Source organism: Mesoplodon densirostris, chromosome 4 (assembly GCF_025265405.1).
Source record: "Mesoplodon densirostris isolate mMesDen1 chromosome 4, mMesDen1 primary haplotype, whole genome shotgun sequence".
NCBI classification, from domain to species: Eukaryota; Metazoa; Chordata; class Mammalia; order Artiodactyla; family Ziphiidae; genus Mesoplodon; species Mesoplodon densirostris.
In genome coordinates, this window is record NC_082664.1 from 136079701 (window position 1) to 136091957 (window position 12257).

Genomic DNA, 12257 nt, shown 5'->3' on the forward strand with positions numbered 1-12257 from the left:
TTTCCAAAGAGGACTTGCAGATGGCCAACAGGCACATGAAAAGATGCTCAACATCATTAGGGGAATGCAAATCAAAACCACAAGATATCACCTCACACCTGTCAGAATGGCCATCAGCAAAAAGAACACAAAAAAATGCTGGAGAGGGTGTGGAGAAAAGGGAACCCTCGTGCACTGCTGGTGGGGATGTGAACTGGTGCAGCCACCGTGGAAACAGTATGGAGGTTTCTCAATAAAACTAAAAATAAAACTACCACATGACCCAGCAATTCCACTTCTGGGTATATATCCAAACAAACAAACAAACAACAACAACAAAAAACAGCAAACCCCAAAACACCCATTCCCCTCCTTTAAAAAGGAAACTCACAAGAGTTAGAGAGGTGGTAGAAATGTTAGCAGCAAATAGAGATTGTCTACCTAACCAGAAGAAATGAAAAAGATTTTAAAAGGTCGAAAAGGAATCTCACCCTGGGATTCAAAGTTATTTAACTCTGTAACAGTATCCCAAATAAATAATTTCAAGAAATTTTAAAGTAGTTTTTAGCAGTGGTTTCAGCTTCAAAGTAAAGTTCATTACTAAAAATTATGCTAATTGTGTACTTTTTTGCAAAAGCCTCTGACTTTCATTCACTTAAGAAGTCCCTTCATTCATGTTCATCCACTTCATTGATATAGCCAAAGCCATGTAAATCAAAATAGCAAAGAAATAAAGTTTAAATTTAACAAGAAAGAAATGCACAGCAAAGCAGGTTTTAGTAATGTTTCATCTTTCATAGTCGTGAATGTGAATCTCCTTTTCTTTTTTTGTTATATAAATGTCAATCATTATTTTAGTATTTAGTTTAAGTGTTTGATTTTCTCAATTGATCCACTCAATTTAAGATTAAGATATTTTTTCCATTCAATCCTTTAAAACAGCTATATTTAGTCAGTCTGTCCTGCTTAATTTACACAACAATATAACATAACTACTGTTCTTCTTCACCTGGAAAGTCTTCCAAAAAACCATTTTATGTAGACAGAATAAATCTCTTTAAAATCTCTAGTTTTTTTTCTACAGCTAATGAACACATGTTCAAATTTATAAGCCTCAGTTTCACAAGGTTTAGTTTACAAGAGGGCTACTGACTATACATTTTCCTGAAAATTGCACTCCAAATTTAATTTATTTAAATGACATATTCCAAAGGTCCTAATGAAAATGAAAACAGGAAAGAAAATGACAGGGTGAACTGGTTCTTTGGGTGGTTCTATTTGAAGCTGAGAAATTATAGCAGCAGTATAGCATAGTGTTTTAAGAGTATAGACTCTGGAGTCAGAGACAGCAGAATTCTACTTCCCAATTCATAACTTCTTACCTGTTGAGGCAGGTTTGCTAGCTGACTTCTCAAATTTGTTCCTTTACCCATAAAACAACTCTGCTATAAGTAATGAATGAAATGATTAATATAAATGAATAAATGATTCTTGTAACATCTGGCCCATAGGTATGTGCTGAATGAATTGTAGTTGTTATATAACCATCATTATGAGAAGTACAGTCTTTCTTTTTCTTGGTTTCTGGTTTTAATACAAGTGTAATCAAAGCTCTGTGATGGTGCTTCATAAAAATCAAATGTTTCCCTCTCCTAAGATTGCTTAAAGTCTGATGAAGGAGACTTGAAGCTATAATGGAAGGCAAATTTCATGATTTCTTAAAGGTGCCATGGAAAATATAAAAATGAGGGAAAAATCAAGCAAGGCTTTTTAAAGTAAGTGACATTTGAGGAAGACTATGAAGCCTGGGTAGGTTTTTTGCAGAAGAGACGAAGGTAAGAAGCAGGAAAAATGAAAACATCTTAGATTGAATAACACAGAAGACAATAAATGTTAGCAAATAAAGAATATATGAATAAAAATCTCAATTTTATTCTGATCTCACACATGGACATACTGTGTTCATCATAATGAAAATATACAGATGACAACCAAATTAATTATCTACAACTCCACAAAACTCCAAAGAATCCCTCCCAAATCACTCCAGCAACAAAGAAGCTGTATCCATGAACATTACCCTTTTAAAAGAAGAATACCATTGTTCAAATGAATTTGGTAAGCTCATTGGAAATACTCTAATTTCAGAATAAAGTGAATTCGTATTTAGTACACTTAACAGAAATGTGTTCTGTAAGTAGTGACAAGGTCTGGCTCTACCAATCAGTGACGTCAAGCTTCATTTTTGTCCTAGACTAGCAGAGGGACTTCAGTTTTCTCCATCAGTCATGTAACCTCACTGGTGGATAAATCATCATTTATACAGCCTCTGAACCTCATTTCAGCTCCAGACCATACCTTAAAGAATGCCACTTCTTCCAGTTTCAAAAACTGTCCTTCACAAAAATCCTGTTCCAGATTACCTTTCAGTATCAGCTCATTTGCAGAGCAGAGCCATCAGGCATTTTGAGTCCACTTAACAACCAAGTTCTTCCAGTCTCTCACTAAACAAGTTACCTGCTTCGCCAGACACTACCTGACTTCTCACTCAGGTGGTTCTCACAGGAGTCATCATTTAGAAAAAACATTCTTAAGAAAAGGGTCACTCTCACAGCTCCTGTAAGTAGGCATTAAGTTATGATGGGGCCTACCAATTTAAATGTGATAGCATTATATTCTTCAAGAAGCTGGCAATTTAGTGGGAAAGAAAGATGTGCATGCAAATAATCATAACACAGCCAAAACACAGAGAGCTACAAGTCATGAGAATCCACCAATGGCAGGAATCACATTATTTATCTACAGTTTAAAAGTAACTCAACAAACAAATATTGAGCATCTGCTATTGTCTATCAAGTGTTGAATAGAGCACGGGGTCGGGGGGAAATGAATCAAGATATCCTACCCTCAAGAAATGTCCATCTAAAACAAGTGCACAGGGCTTCCCTGGTGGTGCAGTGGTTGAGAGTCTGCCTGCCGATGCAGGGGACATGGGTTCGTGCCCCGGTCCAGGAAGATCCCACATGCCATGGAGCGTCTGGGCTCATGAGCCATGGCCGCTGAGCCTGTGCGTCCGGAGCCTGTGCTCCGCAACGGGAGAGGCCGCAACAGTGAGAGGCCCGCGTACCGCAAAAAAAAAAAAATAATAATAAATAAAATAAAACAAGTGCACACACAGGGAACTCAACTCAATGCTCTGTGGTGGCCTATATGGGAAAAGAATCTAAAAAAAGAGTGGATATATGTATGTGTGTAGCTGATTCACTCTGCTGAGCACCTGAAGCTAACACAACATTGTAAATCAACTATATTCCAATAAAATTTTTTTAAATGTCCAACTGGAAAAAAAGTAAAGCAAGTACACACAAATAGCAAATTTCAGTATAACATGTACAGGATGCCATGGACACAGAGAAAAGGAGCACTGAGTTCAAGATGGGAGTTTAGTCAAGACTTCCTAGAAAAATTAAAATATGAGTTGAAAATTCCAGGAGCTCAGGGTCATAACTGCTTTCCATACCAATGAATATTCAAGTAACTAACACAGTATCCAGCAAATGATAGAAACGCACTAGGTTTTTAAATGAAGTGGTAATCAGTCAAAGAGAGGTGTGGATGGAATTTCAGTTAGAAGGAACAGTGTGAGAAAAAGCATGCAAACGTGAAACAGTCTGAACTAAGTAGGTAACTATAAGCAGGCAAAGAGTATTAGGACCTAAGACTCAAGGCAAGAAGTGATTGGGAATAAAGATGAGATATGCGAATGCCCTAGATTTCACTGAGGTTCTGAAACACAAACAATGTTGGTGGTCAAAAAATGTCTAATATGGTAATGTAAACAGTTGACTTTATTCTTCAAGAGATACAACGCACTATGCGAAAGAAGAGGAAGAGATTAATTCCAATTCACAACTGCCAAGGGAGCTCATGGTACTTATTAAATTTATGCTAAATCAATGATATTGTGATCACACTGCCCATTTCTCTATGAGTTACAACAGTCCCAAATCAAGAGTATAAAGTGTCCATATGGAGTGAGGGCTGCTGGATAAAGTGAGAGGAAGAAAAGATAATGTAGCTCTTGATTTTGTGTCCAAATAATATAAATAAGTAACTTAAATTATACTAGCTGGTTTACAATTATTTGACTACAGAGTCTCAAAAATAACATATAGTATATGAGTCCAGTACATAGAAAATACTAAAAAAAAAAAAAAATCTGTGAAGGTACACATGAAATAAATAGCTCCTCATTAACTGCAAATTCATGATTAACCCATCACATGATAGAACTAATGAGTTATTCTAAGAAAGTGGTGGGTAGGTCGTACAGTCATAACTCCTAAAAAAAAATTGCTAGCTCTGAAAACCTGAAGAATTTCTTGTAAGTGTACCTTATGGAAAGTACAAAATATTTTCAAGTAAGTATTATGTAAATATACAGATATGCAAGTTCCATTTTTGGCTAGTTAAAGCAGCATTTAAAATGAATTTTAAGAATGTTAACAACTTTAAAAACACATAGGTTGATTTTGCACTAGTTAAGCAAGAGAAGAAAAACTGGAAAGGAAATAGAAAACACATGAGACACAAAAAACTGAAAATACATTGGCTGCTTGGCTGTCTGCCTGACAAGGCTGTTGCGGTAGAATGACTAGTGATTTGATCCAGACAGGTGAGTCTGAGGAAGTAACACACACATGAACAATACAACTACTAACTGAAAAATCTATAATGAAATATTTCTCCACAGATATGAAGTTCAGAAGGTTTCTGACAACTGCTCTGTAAGTTAGGTAAATATCACTGTCTGATGCTGATCAAACTGGCCAGATGTCAAAGTATGATTGAAAAAGAAAAAAAAGATAAAGATATTTCAAAAGAACAGCACATATCTCAGATCCAAAGCACCTATTAAAGGGAAGAGAAGCCCTTCATCTGTGTGGTTTCTAGTTCAATCATATCCAAAGACTCAAGAGGCAGTGACTTTTTAACATGGGTTAACAGAAATAAGAGTTAATGTGCTCAGACAAAATTCTTTCCTAATGAATCACTGCCCTTCAGTTAGCTCTTTTATTTAATATTTACAAAGGTTGGTATTGACATTTACTGTATGTCACTGCCAGGGGACCAAGCTGTGTCTATACTTAGAAATAACACAATGAAGAGGAGGCGGAGTCATAATCAATGCTGAAGCTTGCCTTCCTTGTACTGCCAAATACACCCTGGCCTAGCAGCCTCATCCTAAATACTGCAGAGCCAATTAAATCGATCACTGTATTGAATACAAGATAAGCCTTCTGCACTGCAAGGACTGAAAGAACAAAGATAACAGAAAAAAAATGATTCAATAAAAATTATCAACAACAAAACTTTAATATGATTCCCTGCTATTTTCCAGTGGACAGATTATGTAGTTGAATATGATCTCTTCACAAAATAAAAACAATTTTTTTAATATCTGCAAGTTTTCCTAAATCTTTTGTGATCTGTAAAACTGCTTTTGAAATTACACAATTATTTTAGCAATAGTTCTCATATTAAGAGCTGCAGGATTCAAATGGAAATAAAATGACCTTATCCAAACTGAGGGAAATGTTATTACAAATTTTAATTTATCAATAACAGAGAATGTTTATTAAATACTATCAATGTGCTTAGGTAGTAATGTTAAGCTCTTTGCACTGAGTACGTCCTTTAATTCTCAAACCAATCCTATAACTTAAGCATAATCACTATCCTCCATTTATATATAAAGACCCTAAAGAAACTAGAGCCAGAAGTTTGAACCCAGGTAGTCTGACTCAGTCTTGCTGCAGGAAAGTAGCTCTTACTTACAGTAATGAAGTAGTTTTGTTCATTCAAAGCAGATTTTAAAATTATACTAATGTGAGAGGTCATTTTCTATCAAAGTGAGTAATACCTAATTATAAACATGATTTTTACTATAAAGAAGGAATTAGTATGCTTTTTTCCTACCTTTTTTATCTTATTGGGTTTTTAAAGATGCTGGCAGTTGAATTTCAATATAAAGCATGTTTTTCTACTTTAGTTCTATTTTTCCTCATAAATAAAACTTGTCATTAAAAGAGTAAACTTACATGGTTAGCAGTTTGACACTGAGGCCAAACAATGATAACACATTCTTTGGAATGTGGAAACTTTGAAATTTGGAAACTTAGTACTCAAATCAACTCACACTCAGAAAAGGTAGTCAAGAAAAGTTGTTAATAAATCATTTCATCATATTGTCCCCAGACTTCTTCTCAATTACTCTATCACAACTAAACAAAACACCTGCTTCCCAGCCATTAAATTATGTAGGAAAAAATAAAGCTGCAGTCTAATTAAAATGAGAATGGCAATTACTATATAAACTATACTAAACTATAATCTCTCAGAGGGCAAGATCTTATAGTTCTCACATATCACCTAAACAAAGAATTATTAAAAGGAAATCCATACTTGGAAAATATTATGCAACACTGTCTACCAAAAGAAAAAAATAAATAATTTATGAACCACCGAGTCCCATAATCTTATTTATAAACTAGCTATGTTAGGAACCTGGAATTTATCCATATATGAGAAAATATTCATATGTGGAACCCAGGTTAAGTATAGTATGATGGTTTAAAAGCATAAGCTTTGGAGTCAAGGAGACCAACATCTCCCTATCACGACTAACAGTATTAAGTAAGAAAGTACTTAATCTTGTGCTTCAGATTCCTCATCTGTAAAATGAACATAACACCACCAATCTCATATGTTTTTCCTGAGGATTAAATAAGACGATGTTATAGAAACACTTACAACAAAATCCAACATAGTGAGGTCCTGTGTAAATGGTAATCTGGGAACTGAACAGGAGGTAAGAAAGATGGCATTTTCTTCCTTCTTTTCTGAGTACAGGTGGGAAAAGTATATCTTTTTCTTCTTACATTTCATTATATAATCCTCTCCTACTACCTAGCATCCCCCTGCTCTGCTGGTGCCCAGAGTACTCAACTCATTACTATAGATCCCTTCAATGATTTGTCATCCACAGTATATCACACTCCAAAATGACAGAATTCCCTTTTGTCTCAATTAAAACTTGTCTGCTAGGAATTAAGCAATCCAACTTGACTAAGTTTTAATAACACATTAACATTCTGACAGATTATGCTTATTAACCCAAATCAATTGCTGGTACAATATAAGGCACTGAGACAAAATTAAAATTTAGGCAAAAATAGATGGACCAGCCTTTCCTAAGAATTTGCCTACAGACTTGCTCCTTTAAGTCATTTCTACTAGTCACAGCTTCTCCCAACATAAGCCAATGTCCACCAGGTTCTGAGTATTTTCAAAATAGATCTTGTAGGTAGTACAAAAAGGACAATGATATGGACAGATCTATGATAGCTTCTTGTCATGAAAAAGTGAAATTCATAATTAAAGACTAAAAAGTATTCAAAGTGAAAATTATATTTAAGTAAATGAATTTTATTTTTCTTTTCCCAATTAAATCAAATGAACTATGTTCCTACAGCATGATCTAGAACTTAATGTCTAGACAATATTGTATTTCATACACATCGTAAGTTTATTAATACAAAGTCTGAGTCCCGAATAGTTCTTTGGCAGATAATGTTGTCTTTTTCATCTTGGTATTTCCCATACTCACAAGCACAGTGTTTAACATATAGAAGGCACTCAATAATATATGAAGATACACGTGGTATATTAAAACTCTTATGGGAAGAACTATTACAATTTGTGCTATACCAAACCAATTTCATAAAAATGAACTGCCTGCCTACTGGTTTTCCACAGAAAATCAAGGCCACCTAGGCCTTACTGAAAGGATGGAACCTCAACTGCTACACTCCAAAAGACAGCAATCTAAGCTGCCCTACTGCAGCTCCTCTGTATCTGAACAGCCACTGAGATCAAGTTGAAGTTTGGCCATGCACAATCACTCACAGTTAGGGAAGAGCTGAGGGCATTCCAAGCGAATTACTTCCTACCTCCAAGTAATCTGCCAAAATAGGTATCCACCTTCAGGGCACAGTTAACCCAGCCAGGGCTTCTCCCTGAAAAAGCTACCTAAAGCTTGGCTCCTTTGCCCTATGGTGTCAGATCACTGAAAATTCAAGTGAAATCAGGTCACATGGCCAGTCTGGCATGGAGGATGGTCCTAAGACCTAGGACTTCCTGCTCAAATCTAGGGAGCTAGAAACCTCAGCTGCGAGACGGTTCATGCTTTGGAACTGAAAAATTCCCAGTGCAACTCTTACTTCCACCTTCCCAAGATGTGACGAGGAGCAGGGGACTTCCCTTCCTTCTAAATCACATATGGAAAGTATAAACTATACACTCCAGAAATATTCCTGTGATCATCCTTAAGGTCTTTAGTGCTTTCTTTATGGTATCTAAAAGAAGCAGAGGCGTTAGCCCCTTATTCATATGCAACTTTTGGTAAATCCTCTCTTTTGGTCCTCTCCCCATTTACAAAACGTTTATTCTTTTCAAGATACATAAATCAAACCTACCAATTCCTCTATGCCACACGGGCAAACTATGAAATCTTATCAAGGTCTGCTAATGAAGTCTCTCTGAGTCATCTTCACTCAGTCAGAGAATACCAAGGGTCTCAGTTTGAATTACCTCTCTCTTTAGGTATTAGGAAGGATAAGCAAGTGCCAGTACCTGCCTAGTGAATCCAAAATGTCATTTTTATGCCTGCAACAAAACCCTAAGAAAAGCTGTAGGTACTATGATTTCATAGAGTTTGGCCTGAAACTCCCTGGGATTCAGCTGTTCCATGCCTCTGTCCAGGGAGAAATAACAAGACATTCCACCAAGAAGCCAACCAGAAGCAAATGAATTCAGGCCTAGCCAGCTCTGCCACAGGTGAGCTCCATCTTTAAAAAAAAAAAAAAAAAAAAAAAGTAGAACAGGATCAGAACAAGCCAGAAAAGGGAGGACATTCAAATATGCCTTCATCTTAAGACCCTACACATGGGACTAACACTAAACATACTGCATCTGGGACAGGATATTAATGTGTTTTTCATTCACTGAAAATCTACATTTCTGTTCACAATTTTAGCCCAGTAACCCACATACTGCAATCTGAATCTCCTACTATCACAATCAACTCTTTTTATTTTTCTTTTTTTCTTTTCACTTAACAACTCAATAAATGTTGGATGAGGCTTCCAAGTACCTTAATTTTAACATCTCAGTTTCCTCATTTATATGAGATGAATCAAGTCCGTTTTTAGCTTTCCACAGCCAATGCATTCATTCTATCTATGCCCAGCCCAAATAGCCTATAAACACAGACTGAGCTTCTCAAATTAAAGGATTTGTGGAACTGGAAAGAAGGCAGCAGACTATATTACTACTCTTGCATTTTTTTTCTTTCTTGTATTCAAAAATCTCATTTTTCCCAATTAAAAACAAATAAACTTTCAACCAAATTCCCAAGAGCCTAGTCATAGAGGAAATAAGTAATGGGCACTACAGAAAAATGACTCCAGTTTCTCAAGTGCATAAGCATTTGTTTAGATTCTGTTTTAAAAGCAAGAATGTCGTACGCATTAGATCAGAGGCTGTTAACACGGGCAAGAAGATTCAGCATCTTATAGTTTCATGCTATTTGTGATGCTACTCTATTCTGCCAGTGCTTTTAAAGGCAAAAGCATGATACTTTCCCTGGACTATAGTACACTTAAAATATTTTAAAACAGAATTCTGTAAAATAAAATCTAAGTAATCAGATGAACACAAAGTCTTGGGTTTTTCTGAACCCAGATTGATCATGTTAACTAAATCTTTCCTACCATGTGTTTTATTGACCCTCAGAACCATTATCTTTCAAGGCAATCCATTATGACACTAATCAGATATACTATACATTGTTATGCTGCCATGAGTATGCATGGTGAGAAAGCTACATCTTTACAAGTTGCTGGGCAATTTAGGAATGATTTTTACTTCTTCCAAATTTCCTCAGTCAGGTTTCCTGTGACACTAAATTATCTCCATATGTTCTCATTACAAATATCAGGACCATTTGAATCTTGAATTAAAATATTACTTAATTGGTTTATGCAGCTTGATGGCCGTTATACCGTCTCTAATTATGCTCCTTCACAAAGTAATGCTTTCTAGATACCTTACATGTGCATTTGCTTTGATTTGGGATTCCTAATAGTTGATTTAAGTACAACTGTGATTTACAATAACATGTAAATGATTTAAATAAGAGCATTTAATGACATTAAATAAATCTCATAACTTTAATATTTTTATGAAGAGAGCAAGTTAAGCTACCTTTGAAAATTTCTATTTATTATAATATACAGTAGTATTCAATAGTCATCTCAAAAAACCTAAAACACTATATATGACAAATAGGTTATGGTAAATAATCTAAGCTGGTTTAATTAGTTAATAGTTAACCTAGGCCATAGGTTCAAAGTAACTAAATATAAGTTAAACTATTTGATGTTAAGACAAGAGATAGAAAAATTCCAATATTCTTATAGAAAAGCCTAAGCTAACTAAAAATAATTACAGAATTATTCTTTAAATAGTACAGAACTTAATAGATTGTCCTGTTTAAAATATTAATAATTATCACTACTGTGCATACTTCCAACTAACCGCTTCATAGGAAATAAAGAAATATATATTTTAAAAGATCAGATGTCCCATTCCGTTCCTAAGATAGGATCTTAGTACCTTTACAATAGCTGACATCTTAGCCCTTCTAGCTTTCCCCAGCTGACCCTGCACACTGAAGCACAGCTACAAATGCCCAGAGAAAGAAGACCCACTGGGAAAAATTGTACTCTGTTCAGCTTTGCATGCATCAGTGGGCTTCACAGTAGATAAATATACCCCATAGCCAGATTAACTGACACACTGAAGCAAAAAGGGAAATCTGAGATTTAGCCACTTTATCTTAAACCTCTTTTTAAGTAAGGGGTAGTTTATTTTTACTTCAGCTTTTACATATACAAAAAAGTCTGCCCCCAAGGACTCATCCACATTTCTAATAGTAATCATTTTTAAAGTATTTCTAAAAACCTTAATTTATAGTGCACCATATTTTATTATGATTTTAAAAGATCCAGAATTATAGCCTCTGTTTTCCACAAATGACACAAATTTTTTGACAACACAGAGCCAAGTTTTGGAAAATTTATTATTGGCTCTTTGTACGCATATTTAAAACAAGACTTCTCTAAAAGCTTAGAAAACAATTGGACAAATTAGGTAGAATCCTTAAAAATCCAAGGGGAAGTTATGCATTAGCCTACTGATGTTTTTCTCAACTCCATTTCCAAGAACCCTCCACAGTTCTCCCCCACATTTACCTCAAGAGACTCTAAGCCAGAACTCCCTTCGAAGGAGTTGTTTGTCTAAAATACCTAACCCCAGGGATCACTAGAACAGCCTCACCTAGATTCTCAAACTCTTCCAGGGGAGCCAGCTTCCTGTGACTGGTGAAAAACTGAAAACTACAGAAGAGTTTCCTAAGTAGGATTAGCATTTTAGAGGAGAGGAGGGAGTTTTTCACATCTAATTGAGATTATAAATGGCAGTCAACTTAATCCTCAAACCTCATTTCTCAGTCAAGTAAAAGGGAGGACAGGCACAGTCAAAATCTGTTGTGTCTTTCTACTTTGCCTCCCAGGGAAAGAAAGGTGTCAAGGATCAGCTCTAGGCGAAATTTATCACTAAAAAATTAAATTTAGGACCTTCCAATATTTTTCTCTGACATGCTTACTACTACTACCTTTCCCTCACCCCAAGCCCTCTTGCTAATACTTTTCCATGTAAATACTCAATTCTGAAATACAGATTACCTTGCTTTCTAAATATTCCCAAGTTGTTTATGTCCTCAAGAACACACATAAGGCTTTTGGCCTTTGATGTTTCCCACTCCCTATTGCCCAAAGGTACAATAATGCTGTGCACACGAAGTGAAGGACAAATGTTGATGAAAAGGTTCTTCTTCTTACTTGTTAATAGTTGTACAGTTTCCTAAAAAGGAAAGTTCAAGAGACATTCCAGTCTTAGAAATACATGGATTTGGGGGCTTCCCTGGTGGCGCAGTGGTTGAGAGTCCGCCTGCCGATGCAGGGGACATGGGTTTGTGCCCCGGTCCGGGAGGATCCCACATGCCGCGGAGCGGCTGGGCCCGTGAGCCAGGGCCGCTGAGCCTGCGCGTCCGGAGCCCATGCTCTGCGACGGGAGAGGCCACAACAGTGAGAGGC

The 12257-nt window shown here is 36.0% G+C and overlaps 1 protein-coding gene across 3 annotated transcripts in view; it reads right to left on the reverse strand.

The window, feature by feature from the left end:
• Positions 1-12257, reverse strand: part of TCF12 (transcription factor 12) — a 393224-nt gene that overhangs the window by 177183 nt on the left and 203784 nt on the right. The gene's annotated exons all lie outside the window — the stretch shown is intronic.